Genomic DNA, 19,933 nt, shown 5'->3' on the forward strand with positions numbered 1-19,933 from the left:
AAGGCAGAGGCAGACAGTAGAGATTCAGACTATAGAGGGAGAATCAGACAGGAGACACTTAGAGGAAGAGAGACTGAAGAATAAACAGGATTGAATCACACCCTGTCTGGTCTCCATTCTTTGAGTCTGCCCTCACCCTTGCTCTTGCTGAACCCCGACCCACAGACTGGAGCAGCAGCTTGGGCCAGGATACAGTGGCCGCCCAAATGTGGGTCGGCCCGGGCCTCAACATTTTGCCTGGGCTGCAACATTTATTTTGGCCACCCCAATGTGGGGCTAGTGTGAACCCCAACACTTCTGGATTCCCTACTTGTCTAGGTCTTGTAATATTTGAGGGTGAACAAGTAAAAGTTTAAAGAAAACTTTCCTACATTGACACATTTTCAAAGTTTCTCCAAGAATAAATAGTTGACAATATCTAAAGTTTGAACATTGCATGAAGGGATTCACAAGCTTTTCATAATCACACTAATTCTCTAGTGTGGAACCTCAAGTTTTGAAAAGTATACACCCTGAATAAAACATGTGCCACATTTTTCTTATCAAAAATACTTTTCTCATAAAAAATTATTAAATGGTTTCTCTGACCTGAAATGAAGTCAAATAACTTTTGTCATACATTATATTTGTTAAGATTTTCATGTGTATGTATTCTCTGTTACATTCTAATAGACAGACCAAAAGTAAAGGATTCACACCTTGAATACATTTGCAAGGTTTTTCTCCACTAAGTATTCCTTAATGTATTTTAAGATGATATTTCTTTGTAGAGAATTGTTTCATTCACTTCATTTCTGAATTTTCTCTATTGTATGAAATCTCTGATAATTTCTCAGACTGATATTATGGGTAATAAATTTGTCACATTCAATAAATTTGGAAGGTTTCTCTCCTGTATCAATTCTCAATTCTCTAAGATGGGATTGTCAGGCAAACCACTTTTCTTATTCACAGAATGTGTATGGTTTTTCTCTTGTATGTATTCAATGATGAAAATGAAGTTTGCATTTTTTAGTAAAGCATTTGTCACATTCACTATATTTTCAAGGATTCTCTCCTGTAAGAATTCTCTGATGCCTTCTCAGACTAAAGTTTTGGGTAAAGCATTTGTCACAGTCAATGCATTTCTAAGGTTTTGTTGCGCTAACTGGAGCCCGATGTTGGACGCCAAACTGTCCCAGCCCGTACTGCCCGGCTTTGTGGGCCAAAATGTTGCGGCCTGCTCCGCTCCACGCTTGGCAGCCACTGTGTCTTGGCCCAAGCTGCCGCTCCGGTCCGAGGGTCAGGGTCTAGTGAGAGAGAGAGTGGGGATAAAGGGGAAGAGACGCGAAGAATGGAGACAAGACAGAGATTCTGATCAAGTCTCGTTTATTGAAGGGAATTCTGAGCTATTTATAGGCTTTTGCCACGTGCCTTGTAGGCGCGTGGATACCACGTGCCTTGCAGGTGTTGATATGACGTAAGCCTTACAGGCGTCTATAGCGTGGACAGCACGTGCACCGCAATGCCTTGCAGGCGTGGATAGCACGTGTGCCTTACAGGCATGTATGGAGTAGATAGCACGTGGACAGCACGTGCACCGCAATGCCTTGCAGGCTTGGATAGCACGTGCACCTTATAAGCATGTATGGTGTAGATAGCACGTGGACAGCACGTGAACTGCAATACCTTGCAGGCGTGGCCACCACGTGCACCTTGCAGCTGGGGGCAGTAAACAGCAACACAAAATATGTGGGATATCAGAGTGTGCTTCAGCTGTTGTAGGCTATTGGAAACCAAATCTTTCGTCAGGGTATATGGTTCCAGATGGCTGCAAAGTTGATCTAGCCACTTTCTACTAAAGTCGGCTCCCAACAAGGTTTCTCTCCTGTATGAATTCTCTGATGACTTCTCAGATCACCTTTTTTCAGCAAAGCATTTGTTGCATTCACTGCATTTGTAAGGTTTCTCTTCTGTATGAATTTTCTGATGAATACTAAGATGGTACTGTCTGGTAAAGCATTTGTCACATTCACAGCATTTGTAAGGTTTCTCTCCTGTATGAATTCTCTGATGAATACTAAGACTGTATTATTGGGCAAAGCATTTGTCACATACACTACATTTGTGAGGTTTCTTTCCCGGATAAATTCTCTGCTGACTTTGAGGATTGTTTCTCTGTGTAAAGCATTTGTCAAATTCACTATGTTTGTAAGTGTTCACACCTCTATTGTTTTGCTTCAGCAAGAGTTTATGTTTAGAGGCAGAAACCTTATCAAATTCTATATTTCTATTATCTTCTTTCTTCTCTTCATGGATTCCTTGATTGTGTCTAATGATAGAACACACATTTAGACAGTTCACATAGTCTTTATATTTGAAAACTTCTTTAGTGTTCTCAGTTTTATGTCTTTTTAGGTTTGAGAATTGAAGAGAAGCATCACTGTGGATAGTTTTATATGGTGTACTTTTGGTAGATTCATGAATAATATTACTAAGCTCATTATATTTAAAAGACTTCTCTTGGATATCCACATGCTCATGGACAATGTGATGTGTGTCTTGAGGCAAGTCTTTTCTGTTCTTTTCACATATGGCATGGTTTTCTGAAAAAAAAAAAAAGGTCAATTAGGAATGGCAAGGGTTGCCAGGCAGTGGTGGCGCATGCCTTTAATCCCAGCATGTGGGAGGCAGAGGCAGGCAGATTTCTGAGTTCGAGGCCAGCTTGGTCTACAGACAGGCTGTACTATATCCAGGGCTACAAAGAGAAACCTTGTCTTGAAAAACCAAACAAAAAAGGAATGGCAAGGGTTAATTAAATGAAGAGTAACTGATTTGATTATTAATGTTTGCTGAAGTTTTAGGTAAAATATACATTATCATGGACTTGTGGTCTCAATAGATGTTTTTATTTTTTTTAATCATTACATGTATCCTCAGAAGAACCTTAAATCTGATCTATATCAAATGACAGCAAATGATAATAGCCTTCTACATCTTATTTTAAAATTGTACCATCTATCCAATCTCAAAAATATGAAGCCAGAAGAAGAAATACAGGGGCAAACAGTGAAGCAGAGACTAAAGAAAAGGTTATCCAAAGACTGCCCAATTTGGGTAATCCATTCAATATGCAGTCACTAAACACAGACTCTATTGCTGATGCCATAAAATGCTTGCTGATAGGAGCCTGATATTGTTGTCTCCTGAGAGGCTCTGCCAAAGCCTGATCAACAAAGATGTGTATGCTTACAGACAACCATCAGACTGATCATGGGTACTACAATTGGGGATTTATGGGAAGAACTGAAGGAGCAGAGAGGTTTGGAAACCCATGGGAAGAAGAACAAAATCAACCAACCAGACTACCCAGAGCTCCAAAGAACTAAATCTCCAACCAAAGTGTATACATGAAGTAGAGGATTGCCTTATCTGGAAGCAGTGGGAGGGGAGGCCCTTGGTCCTGTGAAGTCATGATGCCTTAGCATAAAAAAAATCCTAGGGCAGGGAGGTGGGAGTGGGGAAGCACTCTCATAGAAGCAGGTTAGGGCTTGGGATATAGTATTTGCAGAGGGGAAAACAGGAAAGAGGATAACGTTTGAAATGTAAATAAATAAAAGAACCAATAAAAAGAGAAAACAAATGAAAATTTTACTTTGCAGAACATAGGATAAGTGATCAATCTTTTATTAAATTTCAGAAAGTAGATTTCTGACCAACGTATCCCCAATTTTATGATTACAATTTGATTCAGAGTGACACTGTGTACCTTTGATCAGATATAAATTTATGATGTAACTGACATTGTCATGGAAACCACTAAAAAGGTTTGTTTCAACATCCAAGATGCTAGGATAAAGATCAAGTTGTCCTAGAACTAAATATAGAAAAGAAATCTCAAAAAGTAAATTAAAAACATCTTTGAACCAACAGCTCTATATCAACTTGAAACCTTATGCATTTTTTAAATTCATAAATAAGGGAAAATTTTAAAGCAACTGTAAGCTTCCAGTCTGGGCCAGAGCACTGAGCAGATCTTGGGTGGCTGCTCTGCCCCCAATCTCGAAGAACCCAGAGGAAGCGGGGATCCCAGGTGCTGTAACTTGGGCAGTATCCTGTCTGAGCTTGAGCACTGAGAAGATTTTGGGCCCCAGCTCTTATCCCAGTAGTTACACCCACCCCACAAAGTTCTGATACAACCAAGATAATAGGAAAGACAGGCTCCAGTCAGGGACAGGGCAGGTAGCACTAAGGAGATAAAGATGGCAAAAGGCAAGCGCAAGAACATAAGCATCAGTAACCCAGGGTACTTGGCATCATTAGAACCTAGTTCTCCCACACAAGAAAGTCCTGAATTTCCCATATCACTAGGAAAGCAAGATTCAGATTTAAAATCACTTCTAATGATGATGATAGCGGACTTCAAGAAGGACATAAATAACACTCTCAACGAATTTGAGGAGAACACAGGTAAACAGATAGAAGGCCTTAAAGTGGAAACACAAAAATTACTTAAAGAATTACAAGAGAATACAACCAAACAGGTGAAGGAATTGAACAAAACCATCTAGGACATAAAAATGGAAGTAGATACAATCAAGAAATCACAAAGGGAGACTACCCTGGAGATAGAAAACCTAGGAAAGAAATCAGGTGGCATAAAGACAAGCATCACCAACACAATACAAGAGATAGAAGAGAGAATCTCAGGTACAGAAGATATCATAGAAAATATTGACACAACTGTCAAAGAAAATGTAAAATGCAAAAAAGTTCTTAACACAAAACATCCAGGAAATTCAGGACACAATGAGAAGAATAAACCTAAGAATAATAGGTATAGATGAGAGTGAAGATTCCCAACTTAAAGGACCAATAAATATGTTCAACAAAATTATAGAAGAAAACTTCCCTAATTTAAAGAACGAGATGCCCATAAACATACAAGAAGCCTATAGAACACCAAATAGACTAGACCAGAAAAGAAATACCTCCCGTCACATAATAATCAAAACACCAAGTACACAAAACAAAGAAAGAATATTAAATGCAGTAAGGGTGAAAGGCCAAGTAACATATAAAGGCAGACCTATCAGAATTACACCAGACTTCTCACCAGATACTATAAAAGCTAGAAGATGCTGGACAGATGTCAGACAGACCCTAAGAGAACACAAATGCCAGCCCAGGCTACTATATCCAGCAAAACTCTCAATTACCATAGATGCAGAAACCAAGATATTCCACGACAAAACCAAATTTACACAATATCTTTCCACAAACCCAGCATTACAAAGGATAATAGCAGGAAAGCTCCAATACAAGGAGGGAAATTATACCCTAGAAAGAGCAAGAAAGTAACCCTCTTCCAACAAATCCAAAAGAAGATAGCCACACAAAGATAACTTCACCTCTAATAACAAAAATAACAGGAGACAACAATCACTGTTCCTTAATATCTCTTAACATTAATGGACTCAGTTCCCAAATTAAAAGACATAGACTAATAGACTGGATACATAAACGTGACCCAGCATTTTGCTGCATACAGGAAACCCACCTCAGTACAATAACAGACTCTACCTTAGAGTAAAAGGCTAGAAAACAATTTTTCAAGCAAATGGTCCTAAGAAACAGGCTGGAGTAGCCATTCTAAAATCTCCAGCCTGAGAACACAAAAGGAGGGAGTCATGGCTCCGCCTGTATAGGTAGTTGAGGGTGGCCTTGGCAGGCATCAGTGGAAATGGACAGCCTTGGTACCTGGAAGTTTGGATTCTCTAGTGTTGGGGAATTTCAACAGCAGGGAGGTGGGAATGAGAGGATGGTGGGAGCACACCCTCATCGTAATTGGAGGAGGAAAGATGGGATAAGGGGTTAGGCATCAGTGGAAGTAGAGGGCTTTGGTGCCTGAAAGTGTGGATTCCCAAGTGTTGGGGAATCTTAAGAGCAGGGAGGCGGGAATGAGAGGATGGTGGGAGCACACCCTCATAGTAATTGGAGGGGGGTGAGAGGTTAGGCATCAGTGGAAGTGGAGGGCCTTGGTGCCTGAAAGTTTGGATTCCGCAGTGTTGAGGAATTTGAGATCAGGGAGGCGAAAATGGGAGGATGGTGGGAGCACACCTTCATAGAAACGCCCAGAATTATATGGATCAGACATGATAGAGGCAGGCAGCCAGAAGACTAGATTCCAGAATTCAAACAAACAATTATCTTGATACTAAAATTTGTTTTGAAAATTGTATATTGCAGAATACATAGCCTTGGTGTATCTACTCATCAGTCAAGCTGAGCACACCTGCTCAAACCTCTGATGTCCTGGAATTCCAGCCGGATGCAGTGAAGACAGTGTCAGAGGCTTATCAATTTATTCTTCCCTGAACCCCTCTTCTAATATCTCAACACCCATAATCAGCTTGAAGAAGTTAATGAAGAGTTGGTGCCCAGAAGATACTGTATATCTCTTTTCCATATGACTCCTGTTCACTTGGAGTACAAAGATTCAATCTGTTAAATATGATGTAGTTCTACATGCAACTAAGAATGTATGACATTGTGGGGCACTGAGCTGCGAGAGACAGCCGGCGCCTGGTTGAATGAGCTTTTGAACCCTGGAGAGCCCCTGGGACGGAAGGCATTCAGCTCGGTTCCTGGGACCCTGGCTCTCTCAGCTTCTGCTCTTCACAGCCCCTCCCACAGAGAGAGGTCTATGGCCATCCGGTCATGTAGAAATAGTGCCCCAGGCTCTCCCAACGTTCATATGAGGCAGCCCCAAAATCTCAGACCAAGCCAATAGGATTACCTGCTGCTAAAACCTTAACCCACCCCAAACTGTTTATATTGAGCTTAATTGAGAAGTAAAAGCGTGCGCATGAATCATCCCGTTGTCTGAGAGCTTCTGTCATGGATCCTCCCCTCTTCACCAGCTAGACAGGGCCCCTTGCCGACTCAGCAAGAGCTGTGAACACCAGGTGAGAGATCCACTCTCTTTCCCTGCTACCTAGCCGGCACCTCCCAGCTTAGCAAAGAGCTGTAACACTTCAGAAGACACCGAATATCCTGAAGCACCTTTGGGGTTCTTCTCTCTCTGCTGCAGAGAGGGTGATGGGCAGCACCCAACCTTCCCTGCTGACACTCTACCCTGAACCATCTGTGGGCAGGGGCAGCAGTAGAGACAACGGCTTTTCGCACCCTGTCCTCTGCCAAGCCAGAGATTTTGTGGGACCCCATCCAGAGCTGGTTCCCACATGTGGCACCTAACATGAGGCACGAACACCCACACATCTACAAGAACCATTCTGGCTGAGTCTGCTAAGCAAATATACTTCCTGTGAGGCATAGTGCCAGAGCTCTCGTGGTCCTCTCTCAGTGTGTGCCTGCACGTTCCCTGCCTCTATCCTGCCAGTGTCCTGAGACCCCAGATGGTGGCCAATCTCAGTGCATGGACCATGCATCCCTACAGTCTCCGTTCTGCTGCATGCCCACCACCATGGCAGCTGGGGCCCAAAATGGAGATTTTCACCATAAGTCCTGCGCCTGCCCCCACTAAAATCAGGCTGAGTTCACTACCCACCCAAGTACTAGCCCCACTGAGTCTGCTTGGTGTGGTTTGAGCATGCCTGCTTAGCCTCTGCTCCTCTGTGGTAGACCCAGTCTTCCTGCGACATCCACCCCTGACAAAGGACGGTGCATACCAGCAACACAACAGAGATCCACACTCGTACACCCAAGCATGCATGGGCCTACATTGTTTCACACAGGTGGTGAACAATGCCTGCAGAGTCAGCTCCACAAGCACCCCTGCTGGTGCCTGCAAAAAACGTAACCTCTCTCTGTCCACCCTACTCTCTCTCTCTCTCTCTCTCTCTCTCTGTGTGTGTGTGTGTGTGTGTCTCTCTCTCTCTGTCTCTCTCTCTCATTCTCTAATTCTTAGCTACAGTCTATCTCCTGCCTAGTTCAAATAGACTAGGTCTCTTTCTCTCCCCATGTGTTCTCCAGCTCAAAGGCAAGATGGTGGTGGCTTCCTAGCCCCCCACTCTTCCCATCCCCCTAGCTCCACAGAGGCCTACATAGTGTTTTCTTTGACCCCCTCATCAAAAATTTTCACTAAGAGAGAGTGAGATGTTGGGCTGTGAAGAGATGGCTTGGTCTCCCCGGTAGAGCTCTGGGTTTGAGGTAGCTGGGGACCCAACAGGATATTGCCTGTCAGGGATGGCATATATCTCCCCATGCTCCCAGATTCTAGACTACTCCATGCGGTCCACATCTCTCATTAATTTGCACCTTTCAGACTACAGATGACACAGAGTTGCCCCTCCTTTTATGAAAGAAAAGAGAGTGGGGATGTTGGGCCGTGAAAGGGTATCCTGGTTCTTGGGTTGTGAGTGTTCGGCCATACACCCAGAACACAGGCTCCCGACATGAGATCTAATCTTCATTCAACTTGCACCCTTCAGTCACATAGAGGGTGTGATTGACAGGTCTCCACCTCCAGAGATTAAAATATTAATGAGTTATCTAAAGGCTCGGGGGCATAGCTAATTAAGTTATTCCCTCCCCTTTCCCCCTCCCTATAAAAGTCGGGCTTTCCTGGCTTTTGGCAGGGAGAGCACACGATATACACCCACTCACTATAAACAATAAAAGCTTTGGAAAACCAGACTCCATGTGTCACCTGGGCCTTCCTGCGCCTGCCACCAGATTCCCAGCCTTTGGAACCCTGAACCTTGCTGATGCAGCTGCTGGCCCAGCTGCAATGGCTGTGTGAATGTGGGACCCTCTGCTGGTGGTATGGGAAGCCCACCCGGGACCCCGCTGCCGGACAGCCATGGGACCCCGCCGCCAGACCCTCCCACAAAGGTTTTTTTCCCACACAACATGGATCTTTTGGCATAAATACATATACATATATGTACACACACACACACATATATATATATGTATTCATATATATATGTATACACACGTGTTTTTGCATCAAAAAGAATGCATTTTGGATGTCAAGATACTATTACTACACAAAGTTTTTATGACCATTGTATAAGCAAATGTGCAGTGTATTATATGTATTACATTAACCTTATATTTCTCTCATTTCAAATATTTTTCTTGGCATTAAATAGATATATGAACAGTCTTGTTCCATGACCCTGCCTCAGAAGATTAGATTGAAACTTGGAAATAGCAGATGGATGGAAGGCAGTTGAAAGTCATACAAAATTAATAATTAATGAGGAAAATAATGATTTCCTAGAAACATTTGAACAAATACTCTTTCAATGTCATAACAACTAGGCCTGGCAATAAGCAAGTGCTGTCACTCAGGCCCTCAGTGTTTCTTCAAAAACTAAAGACTAAATAGATGCACCACTGAATTGACACCTTTTTTAGAAAAAACCACAATAATCTTGCACAGACAGAACTGCAGAAGACAGAAAAAGTGGAACGTGGTACCATCAGAATACAAAGCTGGGGCTGGAGCGATGGCTCAGTGGTTGAGAGCACAGACTGCTCTACCAGAGGTACTGAGTTCAATTCCCAGCAACCGCATGGTGGCTCACAACCATCTGTAATGGGATCTGATGCCCTCTTCTGGTGTGTCTGAAGACAGCTACAGTGTTCTTACATACATAAAATAAATAAATCTAGAAAAAGAAAAAGAAAAAAAGAAAGAAAACAAAGCTGGCATTATCTGGATACTAATCTAATGCCCATAAAATATGTACAAAGAAAAAAGTAACAATCAAGTTGGATCAATATACACTGAACAAAAACTCACTCTGGTGGATGCTGAGAGAGAACTTAATTTGATTTCATGCCAGAGATGCAAGACTATTCCAACAGGCACAAACCAAACAAGTCAAAATACGAAATACATACAGTGAGAGAAGGCTCAAAACCATGCCAATATATCTGTAAAATTCCAGGGGGAATATATCTCAGTGGATCAATATGAAAATTTTGGAGATAGTGAGAACAGAAGGAACATCCCTCAGTCTAATGAAGAGAATAGCCAACACCATACACAAATCACTACAAAAATTAAAAACAGCTGTCATCATTCTAGTCTTTTCAGAAGAGAGACAGGGAGGTGCACAGCATCCACACTAACTTATGACAGTGCAGCAGTACTTACTTAGAATACTTTTCATGTTCAAATAAGAATACGAGGAAGGCAAGTTTTCTGAAATAACAAGAATCATAATTTTTCAACTCAAGAGCTACACATCTCAAGAGAATAGTCAAATCTGATAATACACTTAATATGCTATTCAAAACTATAAGAAAATATCACCTGGTTTGTTGCGGCCTTTACTCTTCCTCAACGCTTTGCCTCAACGCTTTGGTTGAGCTATGTGCTCTGGTCAAGAGAGAGAGTGGGGCTGCAGGGGCAGGAGACGCAAAGAATGGAGACAAGACAGAAATTCTGATCAAGTCTCGTTTATTGAAGGGAATTCTGAGGTATTTATACGCTTTTGCCACGTGCCTTGTAGGCGTGTGGATACCACGTGCCTTGCAGGTGTTGATATGACGTAATCCTTACAGGCATCTATAGCGTGGACAGCATGTGCACCTCAATGCCTTGCAGGCGTGGATAGCACACGCGCCTTATAAGCATGTATGGAGTAGATAGCACGTGGACAGCACGTGAACTGCATGCCTTGCAGGCGTGGCCACCAGGTGCACCTTGCAGCTGGGGGCAGTAAACAGCAACACAAAATATGTGGGATATCAGAGTGTGCTTCAGCTGTTGTAGGCTATTGAAAACCAAATCTTTCGTCAGAGTATATGGTTCCAGATGGCTGCAAAGTTGATCTAGCCGCTTTCTACTAAAGTCGGCTCCCAACACTGGTTTAACCCATTCCTAAAGAATAATCTGAGAAGTTAGAAGACTGCTCAGTGTCTAAAAAGATCTTGGATATCCTGGTGTAGCATACAAATTTAAAAAAGGGCTGCGTGGTCTGACAGGTGTAAGGAGTCATCAATGGCTCTTCCTAGATGCCGATTCCTTGGGCTGAAATACCAACCTGCTTGACAATGAATGTCTACCAGTGCACCCTCAGTTTTACATGCTTCCACCATGAAGTCACCATGAACAATACAGCTTCTACATTAAAATTTGAAACTGACATTTCCTCACATACAAACCGACTTCAAAATAGACCTAATTCTGCACTTTTGACCCTTCTAGTTAAAGTTTCCTATTACTCAGTACATCAAATATTTTTACAGTAGACAAAGTTCAAATACCTATTTGTAGTGTTCAGACCTGGGACTCTTGATTAGTACAAGGACATCATATTCTAGTCTAATATTACCAAAGAATCTCTTTAAGATTGGTTTCCTCAACCATAAGGTACAACCCACAATGTCAGCAAAATTATCTAGATTAAAACTACTAAGAAATAAAACCTCAGAAAGAGAATTATTTCATCCAGCAACCTTGCAAAATCTTCACTATAAAATCCCTAGTACAAGTAAGATTACATGAAACAGATATTTACATAGTGAAAGTATTATTTGTGAATCTTCACTTTAGCTCAGGAAGAAAACAAAGTGAAGATATAAATTGACAGCATAACAATACAAAGACTCACATTCTTTTCAACTGTACTTAATATATGGCTAACCTACCCTCAGGGGATGGAGTGAGTATAACTGCTTAGGAGCCCTGTGTCTTCTTCCAGAGGACTGGAGTTCCATAACAACACTCAAATGTCAGCTCTATGGCAGAGTATTGTATCCCTTCCTCCAAGTCTGCAGAGCTTGCACATGTGTGATTTACCAACATTCATGGAGACTAAACACTCACAGTAAGCAAAGAATAAGAAAAGAAAAAAAACCAAAACAAATCAAAACACCAGCAGCTACTAACATTTAAAAAACAGGAAGTAAATAGATACAATAGTACAGGAAGATATTTAATTTGACCTTTTCAATGAAGTTCTGATTGCATAAATAAATAAAGTGCAGAGGCATAATCCTTTGCTCTTAGCAAATTTAATCTATATCTATATCTATATCTATATCTATATCTATATATCTACCTATCTATGACATTCTTCAGAAAGGACCTGAATTTCTAACACAGCACTGTTCTCAGTTGATAAAGAGACAAAATTGGGGAATTCTAGAAATGATTTCCTCAGGGTCACACAATTGAGACTGATATTTGGGTAGTATTTTATCTTAGATAGCATGAGAACCACTTCTAATCAAATATCATTCAAAACTCAAGGACATAGAGAAGCTCTAATTCCTGAAGACAATATTTTATCCATCTCAGTTTCTGAAATAATCATGAACAACAATGAAAGGAGCCTAACAACTTCCAAAAGGAAACACACAGACAAAACTCAGATAGCTTCCTTACAATGCTCCTTATAGTTTCAGAATTACAGTGTAATCTTTCAAACATAAAACACATTCACACACATCCTACAATATGTACTTAGTTTGATAACAAATACTGTTGATGAATACAAAAGCCTAGAGACTCAGAATTTTAATCCCTGCACTGTAGAGACAGAAGCAGATCATGTGGATACTGGAGGTTCCTCAGAAGATATAGTTTTTTTAAGTCCCTCAAGCCTTTGAGAGCACAGGGACTTCACAAGCCCCACTAATATATCTGTGCTTATAAATTTGTTTCATCTATAACTCTGCCCAGGCTAGCAATTGCTCTAGCCAACTTTCCACTTCATACTCTGATCTATTCCTCCCACTCAGTCTCATAAAGACTTTCACATGCCTGTCAGGATGCTCTGGATCTGCTCTATCCCACCACACAAATGTGCTACCTGCCTAGAACAGAGCTGGATCTACTAGGAAACTGTAATCTAGTTCCTGCCCTCCATTCTAGAGTCTCAAAGCTTAAGCCTAACATCTCATATGGAAATCTCTGACTCCTCATAGAATGCCACACAGTAAAAGACAACAGAGTGGCTGGAACTAAAGCAATTTGACAATGCTGACAGAGCTTCCTTACCTCAAATCAGCAATGCAATACTAATGCTCATGAGAAAATGAATTATAAAACAAAGGCAAAATACAGAACTCAAAACACAATTCAAACTCCATTCAATGAGGTCAATGGACATAAAGAGGAAACAAGGAAAGGAACTCAAAGGAGGCAGGAAGAAACTGAGAGAAATACAAGAAAACTCCTACAAGTGACTAAGGAAAAAATAGGGTAATTCAGGATGTGAACATTGCATCTATGGAGATAAAAATCTAAGGAATCCTCAGTCCAAAATGACAGAGAAATGAACTCTGTAAGACTGAAGGTAACTGAATAAAGGGACAACTAACGATAGATACAGCGTGTAGAAGCCAAACATCAGTCTTTCAGTACAAGCTGAAGGAGCTGGCTCAATCAAGAAACTCATAAGTGACACAAATAAACAAAATTCTTATTGGAAGTCAGCGGAAATATAAAATGATAAAACTTTAATTCAAGCCTGATACAGTGGGTAGTTCTTTCATCGTAGCACTCAGGAAGCTCAGACAGGAAGATTTATGTGAGTTAGAAAATATTCTGGTCTGCAATCAGGAGACCTGAAAGTCAGGTCTGCAGGGTGAGGCTCTGTTTTACAAATAGTAAACCCAAACAAGAAATTAAAGCTATATTTTCTTCATTAATATCAAAACCAATTAAAATGTGCGAGATTGTGAGAATAAAAGGAACATCCCTCAGTCTAATGAAGAGAATAGCCAACACCATACACAAATCACTACAAAAATTAAAAACAGCTGTCATCATTCTAGTCTTTTCAGAAGAGAGACAGGGAGTTGCACAGCCTCCACACTAACTTATGACAGTGAAACAATACTAACTTAGAATACTTTCCATGTTCAAATAAGAATACGAGGAAGGCAAGTTTTCTGAAATTACAAGAATCATAATTTTTCAACTCAAGAGCTACACATCTCAAGAGAATAGTCAAATCTGATAATACACTTAATATGCTATTCAAAACTATAAGAAAATATCACCTGGTTTAACACATTCCTAAAGAATAATCTGAGAAGTTAGAAGACTGCTCAGTGTCTAAAAAGGTCTTGGATATGCTGGTGTAGCATACAAATTTAAAAAGGGGCTGTGTGGTCTGACAGGTATAAGGAGTCATCAATGGCTCTTCCTAGATGCTGATCCCTTGGGCTGAAATACCAACCTGCTTGACAATGAATGTCTACCAGTGTACCCTTAGTTTTGCATGCTTCCACCATGAAGTCACCATGAACAATACAGCTTCTACATTAAAACCTTGAAACTGACATTTCCTCACATACAAACCAACTTCAAAATAGACCTAGTTTTGCACTTTTGACCCTTCTAGTTAAAGTTTCCTATCACTCGTTACATCAAATATTTTTACAGTAGACAAAGTTCAAATACCTATTTGTAGTGTTCAGACCTGGGACTCTTGATTAGTACAAGGACATATATTCTAATCTAATATTCCCAACCAATATCTTTTTAAGTTTGGTTTCCTCAACCATAAGGTACAACCCACAATGTCAGCAAAATTATCTAGATTAAAACTCCTAAGAAATAAAATCTCAGAAAGAGCATTATTTCACCCAGCAACCTTGCAAAATCTTTATTATAAAATTCCTAGTATAAGTAGGATTACATGAAACAGATATCTATATAGTGAAGAGTGTTATTTATGAATTTTCATTTAAGTTCAGGAAGAAAACAAAGTGAAGACATAAATTGACAGCATAACAATACAAATACATAGAGAAGAACACTCCTAGAATTAAACAAAAGTCAGTCTGCCAGGTCTGTCATTGTTGGGAGCCGACTTTAAGCAGAAAGCAGCTATGAACTTTGCAGCCATCTGGAACCATATACCCTGATGAGAGACTTGTTTTTCAAAAGCCTACAACAGCTGAAGCACACTCTGATAAATATATTGTTTATCCCACATAGCTTGTTTTGCTGTTTAGTGACCCCAGCTGCATGATGCACATGGTAAAATGTTTTCACCTGTGTTCTCCTGCTTGTGCTTATAAATACCCAGGATTTTCTTGTAAGTGTGTGGTGTAGTGGTGGTGTAGTAGAAGTAGTGCTGTGTGTGTTGGAGACAGTAAAGGAGACTTGACTCCAGATCCTCTGGCTTGTCTCTATTCTTCGTGTCTCCCCCCCCCTTCTTCCCCACACTCTCTCTCTCTCTTGCTAGACCCCGACCTGCAGAACAGAGCAGGCCTTTACATGTCATAACGATAGAAGGGAACAGAGTACTTGTGGCTGGGCAGTGGTGGTGAATGCATTTAATCCCAGCACTTGGGAGGCAGAGGCAGGTGGATTTCTGAGTTCGAGGTCATCCTGGTCTACAGAGTGAGTTCCAGGACAGCCAGGGCTACACAGAGAAACCCTGTCTTGAAAAATCAAAAACAAAAAGTACTTTTGACTTCTCCAGTGCTGATAGTTGTCATAGGCATAAGGCTCGTTCACATAATAATGTACATGTTGTACTATATATTCCTCTTTATTGTAATGTTATCCCTGCCAATGTTATTGGAAAATATTCTCCCTGCCAATGTTAATGTGTACATAGTAATCAGAAACAACAGGATTCCAGCAAGCAACAATGTGTTTGATATTCAGTCAGGGAAATGGAAATGCCACGACCTTCAGAGAGCATGTAAGAGGATTGAAATGAATTAAAACATGAATATATATTATATAAGAATATATAATTTAGTATAAGAACTATTCTTTAGAGGAGTTCTCAACAATGCAAAGTATAAAGGTATAAGATGAATTGTATGAGGGGCTCCCTGGACCTGAAAGAACAGAAGCAGCTGCACTAATGAGACAGTAAAGGGAAAAAACAGTTAAATAAAAACAAGGCTCATGGTGCAAGTAATAAAGGAACACCAGGAAGTGAGGAAGTGATGATCTCAGGGGGAAAACCAATCAGTTAAGCTTCTTGTTTGTGTTTTGAAAGGCAGGAAAATTTTTGAATTTGAGAATAGCCTGGGAAATTACAACTTTGTGTGAGAAAAAGGTTAGGTCCAGGAATCATGGCACACACCTTTACTCCCAGCATTCAGGAGACAGAGCCATGCACAACTATGAGTTCAAGATCTATGGACAGAGCAATTTCCAACAGCCAAAGTTAGTCAGTGAAAGAGTTGAAATAGGAAGTTAATTTCTCACTTAATAGTGGCCTCCATGTCTTGACTTGGCAACCAGAAATCACACCAAAGCAATCTACATAGGAGCTGCTATTGAAAGGGTTAAATTTTTTCAGAAACTCCTAGCAGGCTGAGCAGATCCAAGAGTGCAGGTCAGCTTGGTCGTGAGCTCTGTGTTTCAGGAACTTGACTGACCACAAGATAGATGGTTGAATACAAATAGGCTCTTGAAAATAGCCTATACTGGATATAAAATCAACTCAAACAAATCAGTAGCCTTCCTATACTCAAAAGATAAACAGGCTGAGAAAGAAATTGGGGAAATGACACCCTTCACAATAGTAACAAATAAAATAAAATATCTTGGAGTGAATCTAACCAAGCAAGTGAAAGATCTGTATGACAAGAACTTCAAGTCTCTGAAGAAAGAAATCGAAGAAGATCTCAGAAGATGGAAAGATCTCCCATGCTCCTGGATTGGCAGGATTAATTTAGTAAAAATGGCCATCTTGCCAAAATCAATCTATAGAGTCAATGCAATCCCCATCAAAATTCCAAATCAATTCTTCATAGAGCATTACCAAACTTATAAAGCCTTTGATTAACATTTTAAAAAATTGTATAAAAGCAAAAAGGAAAGGGGGCATGGAACAGGGGTTTTCTAGGGAAGGGAAATAGGGAAAGGGGATGGCATCTGAAATGTAAATAAAATATATAAAAAAAAGATGATTTTAAAAAAAAGAAAATGCAGTGAGCTGAAGAAAATCTCCATTGGGCACCCTTGATCAGATTAATGGTTAGCTGTATCTGCCTCTGGGTATGTCAGATTCTGGGGGACCTCTAAGGAGACAGCCTTACCAGGCTGCTGTCAGCATGCACTTCCTGTCATCCATATCAGCGTCTATTTTTGGTGACTGCCCATGGAATGAATACCCAGGTGGAATGGCCACCATACAACCTCTCCTTCAGTTTCTGTCTCACACTTTGTCTCCATATTTGCTCCCTTGGGTATTTGTTACTCCTTCTAAGAAAGACCTAGGCATCCTCACTTGTTCTTGCTTATTCATGAACTTCATGTGGTCTGTTAGTTGAATCTTTGTTGTTTCAAACTTTTGGGCTAATATCCACTTATCAGTGAGTAAATACCATGTGTGTTCTTTTGTGATTGGGTTACCTCACTCAGGATGATATTTTCTAGTTCCATCCATTTACCTAAGAATTTCTCGAATTCATTATTTTTAATAGCTGAGTAATATTCCACTGTGTAAATGTACCACATTTTTTGTATCCATTCCTCTGTTGAAGGGCATCTGGATTCTTTCCAGCTTCTGGCTATTATAAATAAGGCTGCTATGAACATAGTGGAGCATATGTCTTTGTTATATGTTGGAGAATTTTCTGGGTATATGCCCAGGAGTGGTATAGCTGGGTCCTCAGGTAGTGCTATGTCCAATTTTCTGAGGAACTGCCAGACTGACTTCCAAAGTGGTTGTACCAGCTTGCAACCCCACTAACAATGGAGGAGTGTTCCTCTTTCTCCACATCCTCGCCAGCATCTACTATCACCTGAGATTTTGATCTTAGCCATTCTGACTGGTGTGAGGTATATCTCAGGGTTGTTTTGATTTGCATTTCCCTGATGACTAAGGATGTTGAGCATTTCTTAAGGTGCTTCTCTGCCATTTGTGTTTCCTCAGTTGAGAATTCTGTTTAGCTCTGTACCCCATTTTTAATGGGGTTCTTTTGTTGTCTGGCATCTAATTTCTTGAGTTCTTTGTATATATTCTATATTAGCCCTCTATTGGATGTAGGATTGGTAATGATCTTTTCCTAATCTGTTGGTTGCTGTTTTGTCTTATTGACAGTGTCCTTTGCCTTAGAGAATCTTTGCAATTTGATGAGGTCCCATTTGTCGATTCTTGATCTTAGAGCATAAGCCATTGGTGTTCTGTTCAGGAACTTTTCCCCTGTGCCTACGTATTTGAGGGTCTTCCCCAACTTCTCTTCTATTAGTTTCAGTGTATCTGGCTTTATGTGAAGGTCCTTTATCCACTTGGAGTTGAGCTTTGTACAAGAAGATAAGAAGGGATTAATTTGCATTCTTCTACATGCTGTCCTCCAGTTGAGCCAGCACCATTTGTTGAAAATGCTAACCTTTTTCCACTGGATAGTTCTAGCTCTATTGTCAAAGATCAAGTGACCATAGGTGTGCGGGTTCATTTCTGGGTATTCAATTCTATTCCACTGATCTTCCTGCCTGTCTCTGTACCGATACCATGCAGTTTTTATCACTACTGCTCTGTAGTACAGTTTGAGATCAGGGATGGTGATTCCCCCAGAAGTTCTTTTATTGTTGAGAATAGTTCTCACTATCCTGGGTTTTTTTGTTATTCCAAATGAATTTGCAAATTGCTCTTTCTAACTCTATGAAGAAATGATTTGGAATTTTGATGGGGATTGCATTGAATCTAAATACTAAAAATATTCTGAAAATCTATTTTACTTGTAGAGGGTAAAAGGACCTTGTGGTCACAGATAAGCTATAGGGAAACCAGGAAAATAAAACCACAGTTCGTTTTCTTTACTAGAAGAGAAGTACACTATTTTCTGACCAAAAGTGAGAAAATGGCTGTAGTAAGTAACTTGGTGATCTATGGTATATAGTGCCAGGCCACACTTCAAACTCCCAGACTATTAAGCTTATCACAGACTCTTCCTCCATAGGGAACTGTTTCTTAGTCAATAGAAGCTACCCTAAGGGGAGATTTGACATGTAAATAATAGCCTCAGTTTCACTACAATGTAGGTTTGATCCTGCTCTAGGTCCTTTAGTTTTACAACTCAGTGAGAGAGTCACATGTAATCTGCAATAAACTTTTGAAGTAGACACATTTTAATCTTTGCTGTGCTCAGAGGATTGACATAATAGTCAACAAGAAATTTTTTCCATAATTATACTGTACTTCAATATTCCTAAAATAAACCACTCTTGGGTGAGAATCTAGAAGTTTCACCCAACACTAGGTACTGAGTGTGCAGGGTAAACATTGTTTATCTCCTGATTGTAATAACTCAGAAATCCCTGAGTTTAGACAAGCTTTGGACTTAAAATCACCCCAATCTGCGAACTTTAATATTTCACCTCCTGAAAATTCTACCCCTGCAATAAAACTCTATACAAAGTCTGCCTACCACTCAGTTCTCTTCTGATTCTCACCTGAGCAGAGGCAGCCTCCCTTCACTGTTTTTCAGTAAATATCTTGTGGGTGATTTGTTGTTACATAAGGCTTTGTGGTATATCTTGATTTCTAACTGCCAGGAGACCTTTTATTTCAGAGCTGTTAATACTTGCACTGGGACACTTTATCCTGAGGGCTGCAAGAATTTCATTGGGAATAACCCACCATGCACCTAACACCAGTGCTGAAATACATACAGAGTGGTAGTGAACTATATATTTTTTTGTCTTTGGGATTGTTACTCAGCCAGACCTAGTGTTTGCAGAGACCCCCACACTTATATCACCTAACCAGTAAACATCAAACACAGTCTTTCATTCTGAACAATAAACTCAGAGTTAAACACAGTCATTTTCCCCTTGGAAACTGTAGTGTTTTGATATCTTTATTTATAACGACCCATCAAGAATATACATTATCCCCACCCAGGAAAATGTTTCACAGAAAACTGCAGAAAAACAGACAAGAAATCAGAGACTAGAACTTATGGGACCCACAATGTAAAGCCTGCATATCAAATATTAATGATGATGTTCATTGTGCACATCAATGTTAGTAAATGTAGATTT

The 19,933-nt window shown here is 40.4% G+C and overlaps 1 pseudogene; it reads right to left on the bottom strand.

Moving 5' to 3' along the window:
* Window positions 1-788: 788 nt before the first annotated feature.
* On the bottom strand, window positions 789-7,467 carry LOC117708374 (uncharacterized; annotated as a pseudogene).
* Between the last annotated feature and the right edge of the window lie 12,466 nt (window positions 7,468-19,933).

The sequence above is a fragment of the Arvicanthis niloticus genome, chromosome 5 (assembly GCF_011762505.2).
Source record: "Arvicanthis niloticus isolate mArvNil1 chromosome 5, mArvNil1.pat.X, whole genome shotgun sequence".
Lineage (NCBI taxonomy): Eukaryota > Metazoa > Chordata > Mammalia > Rodentia > Muridae > Arvicanthis > Arvicanthis niloticus.